The sequence below is a fragment of the Ornithorhynchus anatinus genome, chromosome 9, assembly GCF_004115215.2.
Source record: "Ornithorhynchus anatinus isolate Pmale09 chromosome 9, mOrnAna1.pri.v4, whole genome shotgun sequence".
Classification (NCBI taxonomy): Eukaryota; Metazoa; Chordata; class Mammalia; order Monotremata; family Ornithorhynchidae; genus Ornithorhynchus; species Ornithorhynchus anatinus.
The window spans coordinates 47,705,493-47,725,056 of NC_041736.1; the positions used below are offsets into that span (position 1 = coordinate 47,705,493).

Sequence of the window (19,564 nt, forward strand, 5' to 3'; positions counted from 1 at the left end):
GAAGAAATCATCATAGAGCATCCAGCACTACTAGAGCAAAGCGGTCCACTAGGATGACTTCTAGACTGATCAGGAGACAGACACAACAGTGTTTCTGTTTCTAATGAACCTAATGTAATTTGCCATTAGTCAAATATGGATAGCCCCACTGAGAAAAGGTAAAATGTGCAATTTTTTTGCAGTTGCCAATGCAAACATGAACACTGCTATTCCCTTTGCCATTCCACAGCACCTAAATGCAGACAGTGATCTTAAGACTCAGCTACATGACTCAGTGAAAAGACTGTTCCTTGGAAGTGTTTCTGGCTTGGTCCACCGGCACAGTCTGCAAAGAGCAATACTTGGGTTTTGAGAGGAAATTTCCACTAGGAAATTATGGTTTTGAAATACACCTGCAAAGCGTGAACCTAACTTTCTCTTCCAAGTTAAAAGCAGAGATTGCCTTGAGTAATATTTCTTAAGACATGAATCACAAGTCTCTGTTCCAAGATTCCCAATGTTAGCAAGCCTTTCTGACTGACAGTTTGCATTTCCGGTTTTTCCATAATGCCCAGCCCGTATCATTCTGCTACCCATCTACACGGCCTCACTGCAATGCTTACAATCTAGGCCTGAGGTCGTAGGGTCTGCAGCGAGAGGAAGGCTTTGTCCTGGCAGCTCTGATCAAGTAAGAAATGAATCTGGGGCAGGTTGCTAAAGCTTCAAAAGCTGATGCCACAGTTTCTGCTCTTAACCCTGGTGCAAAAAGTTACGATTTAAAGGACAGTTCGCTTTGAGTAAAAATCAAGACTCCCCTGTCCCACAGACACAGTGACTTCCTCTTGTTCCACTGAAGGCTTGCATTGGTAAGGAGGCCTATGTGCTAAGTTAGCTCAATAACAGATCTTTAGTCAGCCCTGCCACAGTGTGTTTTCTTTATACGAGTTGGATAGAGCAATTTTGAGGAATTAGGAAATGCTTATTCCACAATGTACACCTGCCTGGATACAACCCAAAGTTTGGTTTTTGGGTTCTTTTGTGGTATTTGTTATGCATTGAATATGTGCCAGTCACTGTTCTAAGCGCTTGATTAACAGGACAGTCAAGTTAGACACAGTCCCTGTCCCACACGGGGCTCACAATCTTAATCCTCACTTTACAGAGGACGTATCCGAGGTGCAGAGAAGTTAAAGTGAGTTACCCAAAGTTACCCAGCAGATAAGTGATGGAGGTGCGGTTAAAACCCAGTTCCTTCTGACTTCGAAGAAATGGTTTTTCACATACGCACTGCAAAACTGTGGTTGTTCAGAAACAGAAGCCCTGCACTATAGAAGCATCTCTAATCAGCCAATTCTATGATCAGTCAGTGGTGTTCAGTGAGTGCTTACAATCTAAAAGCAAAACAGTTGGCAGTCCTGAGAAGAGCATGGGCCTGGGAATTAACTGGGGGATCTGGGTTCCAATCTCAGCTCTGCCACTTGTCTATCACGTGACCTTGGACGAAGCACTTGACTTCTCTATACATAGTCAGCACTCAGCTGCCACTCAACTACCACAATTATCATTATTATTATTTTTTTATTATCAGATACCGCCAGACAGCTCGGCCAATGTGGGGCACTGACTGAGTATACAATATTGTAGTAGAAATGAAAGGATAATCCTGTTTAAACCCCTCAATTTACTGCTTTTCAGTCTTTCCATATGAATTTACAATAGGAATGCTAGCAGTAAATCTCTCCAGGTAAATCACAAACGAGGTTAACATTAGTACCCATAAAAAACGAGGATTTGCAACTCTTTTTCAAACAGATTACTGACTGTCCCAAGCAGACTAGGATACTGTATTCTCCAAACCTACCTCTGTAGCAGGAATCAATTAATGAACTAATGATATTTATTAAGTACCTCCTGTGTGCAGAGTGTTGTACTAAGAGATTGGAGAAAACAATAGACTTAATATATATGATTCCAGCCCTCAAGAAGCTTACAACCTAGTGAGAGAAACAGGCAATCAATCAATAAACGATATTTACTGAGCACTTACTATGTGCAGACACTAAAGTAAATTACATATAGAGCAAGTAATAGAGTTTTCAGATATGCTGTAGATGGGTTATGATACTCAAAATTCCTAGATGACAAGAAAGTTCTATCCTCGTCATTGGGAGATAGAAGATGGGGAGATTTGAAATTAATGGACAACACTATAAATGTGGGGTTTGGCGGCATAAACAATTTGGATCACTTAAAACCAGATGAAATCCCACTGCATGAAGCTCAGAGAGCAGCCCCACCATGTGATATTTCACGAAGAGCTGAAATAACATGGAATACCACAGGCTACCTGCAAAAGTGCAGAACTGTTTTCTTAAAGGTGAGCTTTTGTTGTAAAAGATCTCAAAGCAATCTGAAAACAGAAGTAATTCTTTCCCTTCAAAGGGCACACTCTCGAAGAATTTTGGATCATTCATTCATTCAATAGTATTTATTGAGTGCTTACTATGTGCAGAGCACTGTACTAGAATGCTTGGAATGTACAATTCAGCAACAGATAGAGACAATCCCTGACTATTGACGGGCTTACAGTCTAGTTGGGGGAGACAGTCAGACAAATGCAAGACAACTTAATAGCAATAAATAGAATCAAGGGGATATACACCTTATTAACAAAATAAATAGTGTAATTAAAATATATACAAATGAGCACAGTGCTGGGGGGGGGGGGAGGAGCAGAGGGAAAGGGGGAAAGGGGACTTAGCTGAGGGGAGGTGAAGGGGGGGCAGAGAGGCAGCAGAGGGAGCAGAGGGAAAAGGGGAAGCTCAGTGTGGGAAGGCCTCTTGGAGGAGGTGAGCTCTCAGTAGGGCTGTGGGGAAGAGAGTTAGTTTGGCGGAGGTGAGGAGGGAGGGCATTCCAGGACAGCGGGAGGACGTGGGCCAGAGGTCCATGGCAGGATAGGCCTGAACGGGGAACAGTCAGGAGGTGAGCGGCAGAGGAGCGGAGCGTGTGGGGTGGGCAGGAGAAAGAGAGAAGGGAGCTGAGGTAGGAGAGGGCAAGGTTATGGACAGCCTTGTAGCCTAGAGTGAGAAGTTTCTGTTTCATGCGGAGGTCGCATCACCATCGCCATCGCCCCTGCCCTCCTCCCTTCCTTAACTTCTATTTTTAACCACTCAATCTCCAAGGGCTCCTTCCCCTCTGCCTTCAAACATGCCCACGTCTCCCCCATCCTAAAAAAACCCGCTCTTGACCCCACTTCCCCCTCCAGTTATCGTCCTATCTCCCTACTACCCTTCCTTTCCAAAATGCTAGAACGAGTCGTCTACAATCGATGCCTAGAATTCCTTAACTCCCATTCTCTCCTAGACCCCCTCCAATCTGGCTTCCGTCCCCTCCACTCTACCGAGACTGCTCTCTCTAAGGTCACCCGTGACCTCCTTCTTGCCAAATCCAATGGCTCCTACTCCATTCTGATCCTCCTTGACCTCTCTGCTGCCTTTGACACTGTCGACCATCCCCTCCTCCTCCATACCTTATCTCACCTTGGCTTCACGGACTCTGTCCTCTCCTGGTTCTCCTCTTACCTCTCTGGCCGATCATTCTCGGTCTCCTACGCTGGAGCCTCCTCCCCCTCCCATCCTTTAACTGTTGGAGTTCCTCAAGGGTCAGTTCTTGGCCCTCTTCTGTTCTCCATTTACACTCACTCCCTCGGTGAACTCATCCACTCTCACGGCTTTGACTACCATCTCTACGCGGATGACACGCAGATCTACATCTCCGCCCCTGTCCTCTCCCCCTCCCTTCAGGCTCGCATCTCCTCCTGCCTCCGGGACGTCTCCACCTGGATGTCGGCCCGCCACCTAAAACTCAACATGAGCAAGACTGAGCTCCTCATCTTCCCTCCCAAACCCGGTCCTCTCCCAGACTTCTCTATCACCGTGGATGGCACGACCATCCTTCCCGTCCCGCAGGCCCGCAATCTCGGTGTCATCCTCGACTCGTCCCTCTCGTTCACCCCACACATCCTATCCGTTACCAAGACCTGCCGGTTTCACCTCTACAATATCGCCAAGATCCGCCCTTTCCTCTCCACCCAAACGGCTACCTTACTATTACGGGCTCTCGTTATATCCCGGCTAGACTACTGTGTCAGCCTTCTCTCTGACCTCCCTTCCTCCTCTCTCGCCCCGCTCCGGTCTCTTCTTCACTCTGCTGCCCAGCTCATCTTCCTGCAGAAACTATCTGGGCATGTCACTCCCCTTCTTAAACAACTCCAGTGGTTGCCTATCGACCTCCACTCCAAACAAAAACTCCTCACTCTAGGCTTCAAGGCTCTCCATCACCTTGCCCCTTCCTACCTCTCCTGCCTTCTCTCTTTCTACTGCCCACCCCGCACGCTCCGCTCCTCTGCCGCCCACCTCCTCGCCGTCCCTCGGTCTCGCCTATCCCGCCGTCGACCCCCGGGTCACGTCCTCCCGCGGTCCTGGAACGCCCTCCCTCCTCACCTCCGCCAAACTGATTCTCTTTCCCTCTTCAAAACCCTACTTAAAAATCACCTCCTCCAAGAGGCGTTCCCAGACTGAGCTCCTCTTCCCCCTCTACTCCCTCTGCCATCCCCCCTTTACCTCTCCGCAGCTAAAGCCTCATTTTCCCCTTTTCCCTCTGCTCCTCCACCTCTCCCTTCCCATCCCCACAGCACTGTACTCGTCCGCTCAACTGTATATATTTTCGTTACCCTATTTATTTTGTTAATGAATTGTACATCGCCTCGATTCTATTTAGTTGCCATTGTTTTTACGAGATGTTCTTCCCCTTGACGCTGTTTAGTGCCATTGTTCTTGTCTGTCCGTCTCCCCTGATTAGACTGTAAGCCCGTCAAACGGCAGGGACTGTCTCTATCTGTTGCCGACTTGTTCATCCCAAGCGCTTAGTACAGTGCTCTGCACATAGTAAGCGCTCAATAAATACTATTGAATGAATTGAATGAAAGGTCGATAGGCAACCACTGGAGGTTTTTAAGAAGGGGAGTGACATGCCCAGAGCGTTTCTGCAGGAAGATGATCCGGGCAGCAGAATGAAGAATAGACTGGAGCGGGGTGAGAGAGGAGGAAGGGAGATCAGAGAGAAGGGTGACACAATAATCCAGTCGGGATATTATGAGAGCCTGTACCAGGATCAAAATAAAAACCGTGAACTCTGGGACTATTCAACGTATTTTACAGGTACCCAATCTTCATGTAGAAAGGTTTTCCATACTTAGTCACCTGACCGGTTGCATCTATGGCTAATTATCCAATTATCATCCCATCTAACAGACTCAAAACTGCAATACATAGGCCCATCTCTCCCGGAGCAATGAGTTACCTACACCGCAGAACTGCTGCCCCTTAAAAAAGGATCACCGAATATTATGCAGGACTAACTAAAGACATCCCACGTAGTCACAGAATATGAGGACCCAAAACTCAGAAGACAAATCTTGGCCTCCCCACCCTGTGATTGGAGAGTGTCACTCATGGCCCTGGGAAAAGTTACGGGGAGGAGAAGAAGAGTAGGGTGGTGCAAACTGGTTTATCAACAGGTTTGCCAAGGATTAAACAGATCGAGAAGGACAAGGTGATAGTTTTTCCTGGGGGGTAATCATGGTCCCACCCTAATCCCCTCTCCACCTCTCCCCGCCCCCCCACCAACTAACACACTATCAGTCTCTTTTCTCATCAATGTCATCATTTAGGGAATAACACCCGTGTGCAGAACACTAAAGGCAGTTCTTTCATTGTTTGTAGAAAGGAGAAAAAACACTAGGAAGTGTGATTAGGAAGAAACTATCATAAAGAAAAGACAAAAAAAACTACAAAGATAAATGTATATTAGCAAGATGTCATGCAAAAAATACAATTTAATAGCCAATTTTAAATATTAATCTATTTACTAATAAAAGCCATTGCAATATTTGAGGCAATACAAACAATAGGTCAGCAGTGAAATCAATAACAGAATGTTTATGAGTTCTAACAACTAATTTTCTCTGAATACATTCAGCTATCTGCACCTAAGAGATATGCAAATCAAGTAAATCACTTGATTAAAGCATACATATGAGAAGCAGATTGGCTTAGTGGAAATAGCACAGACCTGGGAATCAGAGGACATGGGTTCTAATCCCTGCAGAGCCACTTGCCTGCTATGTGACCTTGGCCGAGTCATTTAACATCTCTGTGCTACCTCATCTATGTAATGTAGATTAAAGCTAGGAGTTCCATAATACTAACGATAATAATAATAACGATGGTATTTGTTAAGTGCTTACTATGTGCCAACCACTGTATTAAGCACTGGGGTAGATACAAGGTTATCAGGTTGTCCCACGTGAGGTTCACAGTCGTAATCATGGACATGTGTCCAAACAGATTATCTTGTAAATACCCCAGCGTTTAGTACAATGACTGGCAGATAGCAAGCGCTTAACAAATACCATAAAAAGCTTTTGTTATCATCATTATCATCGTGATATTTATTGAGCATTTAATGTGTAGAGAGCACTGTAAGTGCTCGGGGGAGTACAATACGACAGAGCTGGTTGGCAAGTTCCCTGCCGTCAAAGAGCTTACAATCTAGAGGGGGGCAATAACTCATAACGCACTTACAAATGGAACTATTTTCATATCTGAAATTTAAATGTTGGGCCCTAATAAAACAGCATAAATCTTCATGCCAGCTTCATTTCCATCTAACTCTATATCTAACTATCTTTAAGCGATTCTGAAAAATGTAAAAAGGCGTAATCCTGAGTGTCGCTTAATGTATTCATTAGTGAATCTTACAGGTTCTTTTTTTTCTTTTGACTCATGTAGTAGTTAACATTTTTTTTGGTTCATCTAACAGAGAAAAAGATGGACTAGATGCCTAAATCACTGTTCCCAAAATAATTTCCAAGAGGACCTAAAAAGTTAAAGGAGCTAAGCCTTTGAAGACATCATCATCAGCATTATCATCAAAAAGTATTTATTAAATATGCAACTGGATGTTGTAGTGAACAAATAGAATCCCTGACCTCTAGGACTTTCCAATGCTAAAAAGAGGTTGCATTCCACTGTCTCAATGGATACCCCTTGAATGATGGAATGGTAAAATGGGAATAGAAATAGAACCTCTACAGTAAGTACTAAGCTATTTTCTGCATCCCAGCCTCGAGCAGACATTGGGTTTCTTGCCAAGCCCTAATTACTTTCTCTGCGTGCTCTTCTATCCCCGAGTCTGTCCGTATCCAATGCTGGCTTCATGTGTGCTCATCTACGTTCCTCCCCAAGCCCTTCAGCTATGTGTATCTAGCCCCTCATCCCTGTCCCACGTCTGCCGGAATGACCCCATCCTAGCCCCAGCCTTTGGTTTATGATTACACCATCCAGGCCTTCTTTGTGTCTGTAATTTTTTTTTTCCCCCATTCCCTTCTACCTCCCTGGTAAGTCACCCTCTGGGACACTATCCCACAATGAAAATGAAAAGCTGGCACCCCAGCTTCTACAGGGAATCCTCAGGTGAAACCGCTGGAGTCAAATCCATGAGTCTTATCGAAGAAGACCGACCACTGACAGCTCTCGAGGACGCCCGGCATTCAGATGCCCATGACACTCCATACACCATTCCAAGCATGAAACGTAATGTAATAATGCCACCTATGCTATTTTGCAGAAGTCTGCCTGAGGCCACCCAAATGTAGAGTATCCCACAGTCTCCCACACTTCTTCTAGAGACACTGCTTGTGATCTGGGATACAGTTTATGAACCAGGGAATCCAGGGTAGGAGGCAAAATGGAGGGAGGCCAGTGGTAAATTAAAAACATCAGCCATAAAGTGCCCAGAGTCCTATCCGTACTAGACAAGTGGCAGACCACTCTGAAGGATGAAGACATGTCACAGTGGCTTTTCCCAGAGCAAACCAGGGATAATTAGCATCTTAAAAGATGACTGATTTCACTTCCCCATGAATATTTCCAAAAGTGTATTCTTTTTTTATCCCCACATGGGGATTTTTGTTGGTAATTAGGTGGTTCCCCTCCCCCTAACTCAAAAGAGTGAAGCAAAATACTTTTCAGCTCTTGAAAGAGTTCATGCTACTATATTTTAAATCACTAGTAGAAACAATCAGCTTTTGTCTCTGTTATGGGCTTGCTCATACCTATAAAATTGTTTCTAAAGAAGTCCGTAATAAATGAGCCAAATTACTATCCTCAGCAAATTAAAAGACTATAGAATAACTGAGAAAAAAGCAAAAGTGTGAAATACACATTCGATTAATTTCAAGCTATCACTCTAAATTCCAATTTAAAGGATAACCTTTTAACAATACTTAAGTTGGCATTCAATTATCTATTTCTAAGTAAGCACTAGATGGAGCCTAGAGCTTCTCAAAATATCCCATTCTATCCTGTAATGTATACAATACCTATCCCTATGCTGCTTTACGAGGAAAAGATAACATCCATTTGACAATGGAGGCATTGACTCATCTCTGTAATGCCTTAATGCAACCCACTCTAAGGTGTTATCAAAGACAATTTAATCCAATTTCATCTGGGGAAAGGAAGAACTGTGTTTCCTTTTAGGGAACCGTAGATTGATTGCTATAATTTCCTTAACTGCATTAACCATTCATTTGAAATTTTTTACATGAATTCATCGCTCAAAAGACTGCACTGTCCTCATTCTACTTGTACACTTTTAACAAACAAAATTTTCCAGAGCCCAAAAGATGGATCTGAAATAAGACATTTAGGTTATCTGGAGCCCGAGCCTGCACTGGACAGATAATAGCAACAATAATAATAGTAATAATAATAATAATAACTGTGATATCTGTTAAGCACTTATTATATACCAGGCACTGCAGACACAAGTTAATTGGGGTAAACACAAATTAATTGGGTTGGACACAATCCCTGTCCCACATGGGGCTCACCATCTTAATTCCCATTTTAGAGATCAGGGAACTGAGGCACAAAGAAGTTAAGTGACTTACCCAAGGTCACACAGGAAACAAGTGGAGGAGCCGGAATTAGAACCCAAGTCCTTCTGAGTCCTAGGCCCATGCTCTATCCATTAGGCCATGCTGCTTCTCAAGAGAGTTCACAGAATTGCAAAGCACTATAACATGTACCTTATAGTGGTATTTTTACTTACCTCCTTGTTGGTGCTATACAATGATGATGATGATAGGTGATGAGGGGGTACTTCAAGACCAATAGAAGGCAACCTTAAAAGAGCTTACAGAATAATGACAGAAGGTAAGCAAGGAACATGAAATAAATACATGAACTTAAAGATGTGTACAGAATATTGGGCAATACAGTAGGGAATCGGTCAGGGAAGACTTCATCAGGGATGGTCGAATGTCAGTAGGATTGGGAGGCTGGGAAAAGTGATGCGGTTTGGGAATGTCATCCCATGAAGGACGGTTGCTATAAATGATGGTTCAGAAGCGGGTGAGTCAAGTATATTCACTTGAGTAGAATAAAGGGTATAAACTGGGGTGGAGCCGTTGAAGAAGACAACTAGGTATTAAAGTGTCAGTTGACAGAAAGCCTTGGCAATGATGGCCAGGAACTTAATTGTAGCTGCCATGTTGGCTAGCCCCGCTTACCCCAATTCTGCAAACACCGACTCAAAGGAATTCGACTGTGTGAATCCAGTCGGTGCATTGCCACGCGATTACATCCTCGTGCTCCTTGTATTACGTCCTTGTACTACTGACTGGTCAGAATTTACCCAATTGGCAGTTGGTGCCCAAGGTGCCAGAAGCTCTGTTCTCCTCCCCTTGCCCGTCATTCAGTCTTCCTGTATTCTGAGGCCCAGAGCACTGGCAGGCTAAGGAAAGAGGGATGGAGGTAACAAAGAAATCGAACATGGACTCTGTCCATCAGGCAGATGAGCAGATGTCTAGGACCTACGTTCTAGGATGTGAAGATAAATGGAACGGCATAAGGTTCCAAAAGCAGTGGTGCTAACTGTGTGATGATCCACCCATTTTTCAGGTGAAAAATAATTTTCTATCAAGAATTTTTGTTAAAAAAGTGACATCTGGCTGGAGCACAGTCAATATTTACAGCTCTCTGATGACATATTGCTTTCCATTCCACAACATCACCTTGGAAAAATACGCTTCATTCCACACAGCCCCTGGCTGAACAAAAGTAAGGTGAGTTTTCATCAAAACACATAATTTTTAAGCAATCGGGTGAATGGCTTTCTTGAACAACTCAAGAATAAAACTTCTGTGGGAATGCCAAATAGGGTCGCATTTCTCTTCCCCTTTATCATCTCTGCATATTGTATTTCCAAAATTAAGGTTTTACAGGGTTTTTTTGCAGAGCTAAAAATTGTGAAAAGGCTATTTACAACAAATAATTCTTCACACTCTATTATTTCTTTCTGGCTCCCATTTCCCCATTTAAATTTTGAGTGACATCAGTAATTTATTCCAAAGCTTCACTTTCAATCGCTTCCTCCCTCTTACCTCTATTTTTAAACAAAGATTATTTCACAGCATCTAAAGTACCCAATTATGGTTATTTCAAGCCGTGGGATCTTGTCTTAAATTAAGATAGATGTTCCATGTTTCAGTGAGTCTGTAAATTGACTTTCCATCTGCACCCAAGGCATTTAGTTGGTCTCAGTGATCAATAATTTATTTAGTTGGGCAGGCGGGTCCGGAGAGAGTACTTAGGCGTTACGATAAAAGCACTTCAGCCAAAAAAAGAGAGAGAAATGAAATATACTTAAAATATCCTTTCAGACATTACAGCTTAAGTCTTCCCATGCCAGTGCACTAAAATGTTGGCTTCTTTGTGCCTAACATCGAACACCTACCTCAATAACAAAATTACTTTGCTGAGTTTACTATTATTATTATGATTATTATACTTGGTAAGCACTTCCTATGGGCCAAGCACTGTTCTAAGTGCTGGGGTAGACACAAGTTAATCAGCTCGACACAGTCCCCAGTCCCACATGGGGCCCACAGTCTAAATTGGAGGGGGTGGGATTTAATTCCCGTTTTACAGATGAGTTAACTGAAGCACAGAGACATGAAGTGACTACCCAAGTTCACAAAGCAGACCTGTGGCAGAGCCAGGATTATAACCAAGGTTCTCTGACTACCAGGCCCATGCTCTTTCCACTTGGCCATGTTGCTTCTTCACCCTAGTAAGTAATCGGCTTCCTAAGTAGCTGTGCGCAAATTCTTACAGCAATATTGTCCACCCACTTCTTTGGGAAGGAGGCTTGCTGTCAGCTCTTCTAGACCTGGCATTGGCAGAGAAATGACAGACTACATCTAAAGGCTCCACAAACCAGCCAAATAATGTGTCATAGTCTAATTTTATTTGTATGTACACTGGACAAGACCTGGACGGAGAAGGTCCAAGAAGACCAGAACTGGCAGTGATTTTCCAGGAATATGTTGGCAGGTCACATTGATGCCTGAGGGGAAATGGGCCACTGAAGCACAATTTTGCAGATGTTGATGAATGACTATGTCAGGATGTTGAGAAGGATACAGGAGAAAAGAAAAGAAGGTTCTCCTCTGCTCCAGACTCTGAGAAATATATACTCTCTGGAAAGAAATCGAACTTATTTTACAGCAGGTCTCAGTAAATCAGTACCAAAAATGCATTAGCCTTTAAAGAATTTTCGCTTGCCTGTTTTCTCACAAGAGATACCAAGGGGTTATAGCAATCGTATTTACTGGGTGCTTAGTGGTGTGCAGAGCACTGTACTAAGCACTTGGGTGAGTACAACATGACACAGCTGGAAGACATGTTCCCTCCTCACAAAGAGCTTACAGCCTACAGTGGGGAGCAGACATTAAAATAAATTATGAACATGTACATAAGTGGTGTGGGGCTGAGGGTGGGGTGAATAGACGTTACAAATCCAAGTGCAAGGGAGATACAGGAGGGAAAAGGAGTAGGGGATATGAGGACTTAGGGAAGGCTTCTTGGATAAGCTATGATTTTAATGGGAAGATGGTCACAGTGGTGGTTTGTTGGATATGAAAGGGGAGGAAGCTCCAGGCCACAGACAGGATGTGAGGGAGGAGTCGGCGTCGAGATGGACATGACTGAGGTACAGTGATTGAGCTAAGTGCTTAGTACAGGGCTTTGCACACAGTAAGCGCTCAAAAATACAACTGAATGAAGCAAGCAGGCGGTAGAGGAGTGGAGTGTGCTGGGCTGTTGTATCAAGGCAGGAAGGATTAGTGATAGTAGTAATAGAGTTCCCAAGCAAGTCAGAATCACCTTTATTCCCCAGACCTTTCATTCTGGCCCACTAGTAGTCTTGTCTTAGGCTGTCGAGTCGTTTCTGACCCACAGAGACACCACGGACACATCTCTCCCAGAAAGCCCCGCTCTCCATCTGCAATCGTTCTGGTAGTGGATCCACAGAGTTTTCTCGGTAAAAATCCAGAAGTGGTTAACCACTGCCTCCTTCCCCACAATAAACTCGAGTCTCCGCCCTCGACTCTCTCCCATGCCACTGCTGCCCAGCATGGATGAATTTTGACTCGTAGCAGATGGCCTTCCACTCGCTAGCCACTGGCCAAGCTAGGAATGGAACGGGTAGGGCTCTGCTTGATTCTCCCTCCCACAGCCGAGACTGGTAGAGTATTGGAAACTCTCCAGGTGCGACCCTGAGAGGGGACCACTAGCTGTACTAGTAGCATTTATTGAGTGCCGAGTTGCGGTAGTGCACACATTGGGGAAGTACAAAATATGAAATAGATTAAAATAAAAATAGTGTTCTGCTGATGTCTAGAATTTATTGTTTTGGATGCTCAGCATATGCTGAAATTCTTGAAATGATCTAGAAGAGTAGAACTAGGGACACCTAAAATTTCCAAATTTCTGTATTTCAGTGGAATACGGAAATGTAACTGAGTATCTGGAGTTCATGCTAAGACCTGAAATTTCAAATATGTGAGATATTTTCCTCTATTTTTGTCTACCAAGTTTGGGCTCAAGACTGCAAACAGAATTATTTTCTATAAACATGTAAGAATCCCTTGCCTACACTTTGAAACTAGATGGCTTTGCCCTTTACTCCTTTTCATTTTAAGTTTAAAGGTTGTAATGAGATTCTGAAGATGAAACCTTATATAAGAGGAGAATTGGCAATTAGCTGATGAATGTGGTTTATGTAATTCAAAAATTTGGATAATTCAAGTGCCATAGTGGGTTGGGGGTTGGGAAGGGAGGGCATGGCTCTGAATTGCTTACCTAGAAAGGCCAAATTTACCAAGAAAGAATTATGATTCTATTTCATTGTGTAGACTTAGCTTAACATATATAATTTTAAAACTAGAGGAATGTCTTAAAATAGGATGCATTCAAATTTCCAAGAACAAATCCTACTTGATGAGTTGGTGAATTTCTTGAGTTTTTAATCTGGGAAAAATGCATTTTATAATTCTAGTCCAGGAAGGAGCAGTCTTAATTCATTTCCACCTTTCACTAAAGAACCTCCCCTAAAAACATTTTCTGCCATGGCAGATTGCTTGAATTTCCACAATCCCACCCTCCTTACAGGATGTGAAGCACATCCATATTCTCAATTCAAAATGACTTCTTTAAAAAAACACATTGTTAACCAAAGCCTGGTGGTTTTCATTTAAAAATATATATCGGTATTGGGAAACAAGTATCCTTTAACCTCTCCTAATATTTTCATTTTACCCTGCAATCCTCCTTAACGCTGGTTTTTCAAATACTTGAAAAATGCTGTCTGGAATGTAAAACTATTGCTGTACTATATGCTGATTTGGAGACTGTTCCAGTTTAATAACATCTACACGGACTTCTCGTTTAGGCCAAAAAAAATAGGAATGGGAAACATTTCTATCTCTACCTCAAACCTGAAGTTTCAATAAGTTTGTGTCTACATACGAGGTCAGGATCTCTTGGGGTTGGAGCCCTAGGCCCAGATTTAAGGAGAAGAACACCCTTCCCCTTACTCAAACATCCCAGAACGCAGCTCTGTCCACATCAGAAACCTTTACTGCACCTCCGTCAAGTCATCCACAAGCAAGGCCATATGGACCGTGATTTTCCACCCCCTCTGAATCGCTCTGCTTCACGTGGAGGAATTCCCTCTTCTGCAGCATGGCCCCACCCAGCACACAGAAGCTACACGGGAGTCACAACCCGCTAGTTGTGGAGCAGCCACATGAGAATCACCGCCCTGGCCTAACCAGTCCAGAAGTCCCCGGGCTCAGCTTCAATAAATAGGGAAGGGGAAAGAGTCCCCAGACCCGCAGGAAGAGAAGTGGGGATTGGGGATCACCCCCTTAGTTGTCCTCGCCTTCCTATTTCCCGCTCCATCCGGGGTGGACCTCCAGGAGTTGAGGCCACAAGAAGGTCCCAGTCCCGTTGGCCCATCATTAACATTATATAAGAGTGCCAGTCATCAGCACTAATTAGCTAACGCTAAGAGCAGGGGGATTAGCAAATGATAATGGCCGAAGTGGCCTGACTGGGTACATACAGTCTGCTCTCCAAATCGATCAGTGCCTGCCGAGATGGGAATATGGCACAGTGGATCAGTGGGGCTCCTTGCCAGGTGCAAATCTTGGAACGCTGCAGTCCCACAGATGGCCATGGTGCACACTCAGACACACACACACACATAGGCCAAAAGACACTCTCTTGATGAACAGCCTTGAGCTCTCAGGCCCGTGCGCACATGTGTGTGTGTATATGTGTCTGTGTGTGATCTGAGGAGGAGCTCACCTCCAGAGCAGGGAGAGTGGGGAAAGGCTCGGACCAGAGTCTGGGAGACCACTTTGCTACATCACACACAGTGGGACTTAAAGATGTCAGGTAACATGACAAAACTCTAGTGTCTTGAAGAGCACCGATCACACCCCCTCAATCTTGCCAGTCATGTTCCCACTGGGGCACGGGGTGCAACAAGCCAATTGTTAGTCAGTCAGTCAATCATATTTATTGAGCGCTTATTGTGTGCAGAATACTGTACCAAGCGCTTGGGAGAGTACAATGTAACAACAAACAGAAAGCAAGCTTACTGTTTAGAACGGGAGATAGACATTAACCTAAATAACAAATTACAGACATGTGCACAAGCTCTGTGAGGCTGGAAAGGGACACGAATGAAGAGAGCAAGTCAGGGTGATGCAGAAGGGAGTGGGAGAAGAGGAAAGGAGGGCACGTGCCTTCGGTAAGGCTTTGAAGCGGGGGAGTAAGTGGGCAGGGGCACAAAAGCTTTTGTACCATAGTCACAGTATAAGCAGAGAGAGGTACAAAGATAGCAATGCATTATACACAGCAATAAGTAAGAAAGTCAACAAACCAAGATCACAATGCTCAACAGTTCTTGGAAGGAGAAGTCCTGGTTCTTCAGTGCTTCAGGCAAACAGGTCCATTACAAACTGCCAAAGCTTCCCTGTAGTTCTTCCACCCCACCCCCACAGTGCTTATGCGCATATCCATCTGTCATTTATTTTAATGCCCATCTCCCGCTCTTCTCTGTAAATTCCTCGTGGGCAGAGATGCTGTCTACCAACCGTATTGTATTTTCCCAAGCACTTAGTACAGTGCTCTGCACGCAGTAAACTCTCAATTAACAGCACCGACAGATGGATAGGTATTTCCCGGCATTACGTGTTCTACCGTGATCAAGCAATCCTCTAGACTGTAAGCTCCTTGTGGGCAGAGAACTTGGCTACCAACTCTGTTATACTGTACTCTCCCAAGCACTTAGTACAGTGTTCTGCACACACTAAGGGCTAACAAATATGATTGATTGATTTCAGGTGGGATGCCTGACTTTCATTTTTTAACATATTAGATCTATTCAGTTCTCTTCTACTGTTGGATTTTCATTCTGGCCTAACCTCAGGTTGAAGAATATCTCATATTATAGCGCATGAGCCTTGAGCGATACATCAGCCTCCAGTTGTCCAATTATTTATTTGGAAATCGCACATCATTCTAGCCAGGTGAGAAGCAGTGTGGTCTACCAGAAAGGGTGCAGGCCCGGGAGTCAGAGGAAGTGTATTCTAATCCTGACTCTGCCACATGTCTGCTGTGTGACCTTGGACGAGTCACTTAACTTCTCTGTGCTTCCGAAGGGATTAAGTAAAATGGGGATTAAGACTGTGAGCCCCATATGGAACAGGGACTGTGTTCAACCTGATTACCTTATATCTTTAATATTAAGATATTTATTTATTTTATTCTGTTAATTTTAAATCCTTATATTTTTGTTAAGCACTTCACAAATACCAACATTATTATTATATCTACTCCATTTCTTGGCACAAAGAGCTTAACAAATGCCAGAATTATTATTATTATTATTGTATACATTAATTGGAAGACTCTTTCCTAATTCCCAAACTGTCCTTTACCCAAAATGTTGAACGAAAGTATGCATTACAGAAGAACTGAGTCTACTTTCTATCTCCAATAGACCTGGGGAGTACCATTAAAGAAAGATTTCTCCTTAGGTTCAAGATCAAAGATATTAGGTTGATGCATATGAGATTATAGGATCACAAACGCAATTATTTTTCACTCAGATCTGACCACTCCCGTCACCGCTACGTGCTAGCTCATCTCGATGATTTCATCACCCACACACTACTCTTAACTGTTGGTTCAGCCTATACCAAACGCTCTGAATTCTGCTCTATTTTTAGTGATGGTTTCAAATCTTTAAAGAATAATAATAATAATAATAATGTTGGTATTTGTTAAGCGCTTACTGTGTGCAGAGCACTGTTCTAAGCACAGGGGTAGATACAGGGTAATCAGATTGCCTTACATGAGGCTCACAGTGTTAATCCCCATTTTACAGATGAGGGAACTGAGGCACAGAGAAGTTAAGTGACTTGCCCACAGTCACACAGCTGACAAGTGGCAGAGCCGGAATTCGAACCCATGACCTCTGACTCCCAAGCCCGGGCTGTTTCCACAGAGCCACGCTGCTTCTCTGCGGTACTCGTATGCCCCTCAAGCAAGGTTAGGATAAGACTATTCCATGATTATTTTGAATAAGGCAAATTTCACCATGCAAACTCAAGGAGAATTTAGCAAGAGATAAAGACAAAAAACATTTTAAAAATAACATCTGAGGAGATGTTTGGTATCAAGAAACTGAAAGATAAATCCAATAAAGACAAGAATGTGGCAGTTACATTAGGGTCGCATTAGAAAATCTCTGTGACCATATACAGGCTCTCCAGCTTGTACTGCATATTTTCCATTTCAAATGATTTCCCAAACCAAAGTAAAAAACAAAAGGAATATGAAGAAATCTATACATAAACTAACTAGTGAAGTCTCTTATCTCTTCTTTACTAGTAAAATGTTTGCGATAAAAAGTGCTTACAAATTGCTCTTCCTTCTCTTAAAGTTCAGTATTTTATTTCAGAACAAACATAGTTAAGTAGAGTAAATAAACACTTTTACCTTTATAGTAACCACAACACTTAACAGTCCGAGATGAAAACAATGATATGAGCAGTTACTTTTAAATAGCTTAAGTACCAATCTAGATTGATTGACCAAAAAGAAAACAAGATTGCTTGTTTTGTTGATTAAGTATATAAACAATGATCTTGCTAATGAGCAGGCTAGATGAAACAATTCCGCTTTGCAAGGAAAAGGAACTAGAAGACTACTAGCCCACTCTATCTCTGCTATCTTTGATTCCAACAAAAGAACACTCCATTATGTCAATACCAAGTATCTGGGAATTCTTTACACAACAAAAGGAAATTAATTTTCCATGCAACAGGAAATGATAGAATTACCAGTAATATAGGAGGGTATATTTTTCAGTTCTCCCAAAATAGCTGAAATATCTAAATACAAAACAACTTCTAAAATGGGAGTATAAATTTCAAATGAACGTGGAGTAGAGAATTTTGAACGGAAACTAATTTATTTTAAAAAGCAGTCCTAAGGTTCAGGCCCAGGAAACTGGAAGAGTATTAGTAAGTCACTATATATCCTTCTGAAAGGTAGCAGTGAAGTGAAAAATCATTTTAATAAATCTATAAATTAAAGCCCCAAAATATTACAATTAAACCTCCTGAAATAACATGCATCTTAAAAAAAAATTACTCATTTAATCTGAAACTCCATCTCAGACCAGGTTTGAACAAAAAAACAGAGATTGCTATCTTTTAGGTAGAATTCCAAACAGCTCAAACACCAATTCAAAACAACCTAGTAGAAAGAACATGGGTGTAGGAGAAGGGAAGGGCTCTAATCCCAGCTCCATCACCTGTCCGCTGTGTGACCTTGGGCAAATCTTTCATTTCTCTGTGCCTCGGTTTCCTGATCTGTAAAATGGAGACTAAATACCTATTTCCCCCCTCAGACTGTGAGACCTATATGGGATAATGACCGTATCGGACCTGATTATCTTGTATCTACCCCAATGCTTAGCAGATTGCTTGGCACATAGTAAGCACCTGAAAAGTACCACAATCATAACTCACATTCTATAGTGCATGCTTTTGCTATTTCTATCCAGGTATGATCACTGAGCAACCTTCCATGAGTATGGAGCAGCTTTATAATGGTTCTCTTGGTGGATCTAAATCTTGGGGGGAATTTAGGGAAGAAAAGAAGAAAACTAGCAGGGATAGAAACTGTAGCCCTTTCTAGTCCTCTCCGCAGTTCTCGAGACTTTCTCCCCAGCCCTTACTCAAGAGAGATGTTAGTTACTGAAAAACCGCTGAAGCATAAATAGGAAATATCTGACCCGTGTCCATGTTTTGTTAATACAGAAAAAATTACGTTTGAGTTATGTCTTCAAAATTTATTGTAGGTTTAGGTCATAATAATAAATTGTAATGATGGGATTTATCATGTACTTAATATGCTCGTTGTAGGCAGGGAGTGTTTCTGTTTATTGTTATATTAGACTCTCCCAAGCACTCAATACAGGGCTCTGCACACAGTAAGCGCTCACTAAATACCACTGACTGGCTGATATGTACTCAGCAATGTACCGAGAACTAGGGTTTATCTGTAAGGTAAACAAGCAGGACACAGTCCGTAGGGCTCACAGTCTACGTAGGAGGGATAATGGACACCTAATCCCCATTTTAGAGATGAGGAAACTGAGGCACAGATAAGTTAAATCACTTTCCCATGGTCGCCCAGCAATCAAGTGGCAGAGACTGATTTTGAACTCAGGTCCATGCTCTTTCCACTTGGCCAAACTACTTCAGGAAGATACTTGAGGGAAAAAGTGATGCTCATCTCCTCTTAAAATAACTGTAATTCAGGCTCTCCAGCAATTGAGCAAGCACTTCCCTGTGCCCTGAACCAAAAAAAATCACAGGTGATGTTGAATTATATATGAGCTTTAGTGAAGAAGGGATTAGAGAGGACTTCCTATTATTCACCAAAGTTTCTGAAATTATGCTATACCACAGCTCATTCTAACACTATTTTTTTTTCTACTAAGCAACCTGAAGTTAACTAGAGCATTTCGCTGACTGTCAACATTAAAAATATTTTGGATTTCAGAAACTCACATATTCTTGACAGGCAGG

The 19,564-nt window shown here is 42.8% G+C and overlaps 1 protein-coding gene and 1 non-coding gene across 3 annotated transcripts in view; both read right to left on the minus strand.

Annotated features, from left to right (window-relative positions):
• The window catches only part of PLCB1 (phospholipase C beta 1), a 457,205-nt gene that overhangs the window by 412,305 nt on the left and 25,336 nt on the right, over positions 1–19,564 (minus strand). The gene's annotated exons all lie outside the window — the stretch shown is intronic.
• On the minus strand, positions 12,537–12,674 carry LOC114814465. The gene has a single exon (XR_003762258.1). It is a non-coding gene; the product is annotated as a small nucleolar RNA SNORA7 (small nucleolar RNA).